The following is a 3,984-nucleotide window of genomic DNA, read 5'->3' as shown; positions in this document are numbered from 1 at the left end:
GAGTCCTACTTCCAACCTGCGACAGAAATAGAGCAAAAGAAAAAATAAGTAAAATTTATGCTTTAAGCCACTAAGATTTTGAAGTCAGTCACTGTGTCACAACGTAACCGATCTTGCTACAATACCATATACAAAAGTATACAAGAACATTATCATCAAGAGTGAAATAAAGAGGTTTTTTGGCTTCTATTCTGTTTGAAAAACCACTAGTAGTTGTTAAGAGAAAGATATTCCAAATTGTGTCAGTTTGTTGGAATATAACAAAGATGTGGCTGGCAGAGTCGGGGGATAGATAGACACAATAGATATTATAAGACACAATAGAAGGGAAAATGTTGGCCATGTCAGGCTGCTTATTGTGCATTCTTTTGCATTTATTTCTATTAAATGAATAGGAAAAAGTAGTAAGAGTTTATTTTTTAAAGGAATTGATTCCCATTCCATTGGGCTCTGGGATTTATCCTCCTGACTAGAAATGAGCCAGGGTAGCAACTTGGGAGTCTATTTATTTATGGTTGCCAAATGGTCCTTTTTTGAAATATTTTCCTTTGTAGTTCTCAACCAGCTGGGCACTCCACTGCACCACCGTGGATGTCATCTCTGATGTCATGAGGGTGGCTGTGGTCAACATCACAACCCACAGGCTGGGCAGCCCCCAGGATCTCTTTAATGATTCCAGAGAGTTCTCTGGCTAAAGAATGGTGCCACATCTGTCGGGCAATGTTGACAATCTCATCAAAAGTGATATGTCCCCTGTGTTTAATGTTTTTCTGCTACTTTCTGTCTCTTGGTGGTTCCTTGAGGGCTTTGACCAGCAGGGCAGCGGCAGAAGGCACCACTTCAATCTGGGCCTGTCTGTTCTGAATGGTCAGTTTCACTGTCATCCTCAGACCCTTCCCATCACCAGCTGCCTTGGCGATGTCATCACCAAATGTTTTTGGAGACAGACCGAGACCACCTATCTTTGGGGCCAGAGCAGACATGGCACCGACCTCCCTACTGGTGGTGCACTGTCAGGTTTATGAGTTTGATTGCGACAGAGTTGAGCTTAGGCAGCATGGTGGAGGCAGCGGGTGTTGGATGAACCCAGGCGACTGAAGAGGCTTGCACCTCAGCCTCCTCTGAGCTGAAAGCCAAAAGCACTTATTTACTTTTAAAATTCAAGTCATATTCTAGATACCATTGACTTTAATGTTTTTAATTATGTTAGTTTTATGAGGGAAGGAACCTTGTTATCTTGTTCAAAGCTCTGTCCCCAGTATCTAGAATAGTAAAAGTAATAGACTTAAGAGCTTTTTTTTTTTTAAGATTTTATTTATTTATTCATGAGAGAAACAGAGAAAGAGAGAGAGGCAGAGACACAGGCAGAGGGAGGAGAAACAGGCTCCTTGTAGGGAGCCCGATGGTGGGACTCCATGCCCAGACCCAGGATCACACCCTGAGCCAAAGGCAGATGCTCAACCACTGAACCACCCAGGTGTCCCAGTATTTTTTAAATGAGTGAATGAATCTATATTTTTGCTAGAAGTTTTCATTAACTGCAAGGTCAGTGTTAGTTAACAGTCTGAAACGGCTTTCCCAAGACCCAAATGCCATGTTAAGCTTCAAGCAAAAAAAGTACAGGTATCCTCTGCTTTGTGAAAGTTTGTGTCCCTCTATTCTTTTATGAAATACCTACATTATTTAGTATAGTAACTGTTTTCATTCACTGAAAGAAATCTGAGGAGGAATTTGGCTTTTACAAAAAAGGTGGAGAGTGAAGACAGCATTCAGCATTTATTTTGCAGTTATGTGGGCAGCGTGCACCCTGAGCAGAGAGAGAGGCCCCTGCCCCGCCGAGCTCCTTCCCAGGGACCTGCACCCAGCACCCAGGCTCCGTCCAGGGAACCTGCACTCAGCACCACAGCATCAAGCCACAACAGCTTTGAACTGTGTCTGTGAGCATTTGTTTTATCTCCATTTATTTTGTGTATCCATTAGCAACGTGTGTCCTGAGGAATCAGAAAAGCTTAAGAAAGATTATTTTTCAGACCTGGGAAGGCTCAAAAAATTTTTTTCTGTATAAATTAATGGTAACTGCTTCTCCGCTTTCTGTCATTTTGGCTAATGCAAAGTTTCAGGGGGTACACTCTACTTTCCTACAACAGAGGAACCTGTAACATGTGTAAGACAAATGAAGAATATAATCCATTCTACTCTTCTTTATCTTCTGGAGTATAGCATCTAGTTAAATTCAACCACCACACACCAAGACAACATTAATGAACTCAGTTGCTGTGCTGCCCTAACTTTTTTATGCCAAGGTGATCCCAGAAAGTGACAATATTTGTAGGATACAGGTCGGGAGGAAAAAGTCTTGCTGGGCCACATTGAGGGCTGAGGTGCTAATACACTGTTAAGAACTAACATATTTTCTTAAAGAATCTTTTATTTCTAACAAAAGTTGCTGTTTAAATGCTGATCATGAAGGAATACTCCCATGACAAGGGAGAAAGACGTTTTTAATGTTAAAGAATGCTTTGATACCCAGGAGGGAACAGAAAAACCAATAGGGTGCTTCTCTCATCTGCTCTGCCCTATTGTGTCAGGAGAAAAACATCTGAGACGAAGGAGAAGACTTGAAGCCACAGTATGTAATAATACTAGCCACAATTAAGTAAGTACCTCCAATAAAAGGTACTCTGCATACATTAGCTAATGTAACCCATTTAACAATACATGGGATGGGTTTGTTTCTTCTCTTTTCCATCAAGGAAATTGAGGCTTAGAGACATTTAATGTCCTGTCCAGGTCCTTGTAAGTGGTAAATGTCAGAGCCAGGTTTTGAATCTTTGACCCCAAATCCCATGTTCTCTCTGCAAACAGTGAGACATAAAGAGCTTATGTGTACATCACTGTCTTCAAATAGTAACTGACTCTTCTGTGGCAGAGAAAATAGAAATTTCTAATACTCTAAGAGGTCAAGCTAGTACCTATGAGTGGAATCATGAAGGAAGACAGGTTTTACTTAAGAATATAGAAGAAATGATCATCTCATGAAGGTAGAACTTCTCACCCCAGATAGTATTTAACAAGTGATTACTTCTTAGGGAATTTTAGAGGAGGCTCCTGCTTGGATGACCTCTACTTTCTTCCAACGTCAAGAGTATGGTATTAGAGTAAGTAAAAAGCATGAGAACATTCTGTTACAATATTGTCCCTCTTACATGAATTTTCTAAGGAGGGATTTGTATTTTAGACTAACTACATATGGATCAAGAGCTCAAATGAGCTCATTTGAGCTCTTGATCCAAGAAAGAAGGATCAATAATACTCCAAAGAGCTTATAAGTACCTTTCTTAGAAGACTGCCCTATTATTCTGGAGTTTCCAGGTCTGGTCAGCAGTACATTCATTCTGAAAAGTCAAAATGCAATCTGAAACCTCCACCACCGGCATGATTGCAATAGAGCAAAGAGGATCCCATTACCTTCCACAAGCCTTCCCAAAAGAAGTGAATCGACTAACAAGAAATCTTGAAATCCATAGATTATCCTACTCTGAGGAATGGATTAAGTAATTTTTCATGTGATCTTGTTGATATGCATAAGAGAAAGTATTATATTTTCAAATTTTCTCCTTTTTTTTTTTTTTAGCCACTTTCTTAGAGGGTAGTACCTTTGCCATTTCCTTATCATCTTTTCACAAATACACTTCCAGTTTTTGCTTTAGGATAGCAACTACTCTAATAAATCTAGGGTTCTCTAAGAAGAGTATTTTCATCTTTGAGAGGGCACGTGAGATTTAAAATAAATATATGCCACTGGCTGGTGTAGAGAACATGGAGGGCCAGTCAGCACTCCTGCTGATACCACCCCTTTCCCCCACCACTCCCTGTGTCTTTGCTCCTTCTCTCCCTCCTCTTTAGGCAAGAGTGCTTGGTGCCCCATTGAATTTCCAGTCCCTCGAAGAGTCTGAAATGATTTTGGAACTGCAGATGTTATCC

The 3,984-nt window shown here is 40.6% G+C and overlaps 1 pseudogene; it reads right to left on the bottom strand.

Annotated features, from left to right (window-relative positions):
* Window positions 1–557: 557 nt before the first annotated feature.
* Window positions 558–3,437, bottom strand: LOC112670197 (60S ribosomal protein L12-like; annotated as a pseudogene).
* Between the last annotated feature and the right edge of the window lie 547 nt (window positions 3,438–3,984).

The sequence above is a fragment of the Canis lupus genome, chromosome 25 (genome assembly GCF_003254725.2).
Source record: "Canis lupus dingo isolate Sandy chromosome 25, ASM325472v2, whole genome shotgun sequence".
Classification (NCBI taxonomy): domain Eukaryota; kingdom Metazoa; phylum Chordata; class Mammalia; order Carnivora; family Canidae; genus Canis; species Canis lupus.
Note: the sequence above shows the minus strand (reverse complement) of the source record. Positions and strands in the feature narration are given on the sequence as shown.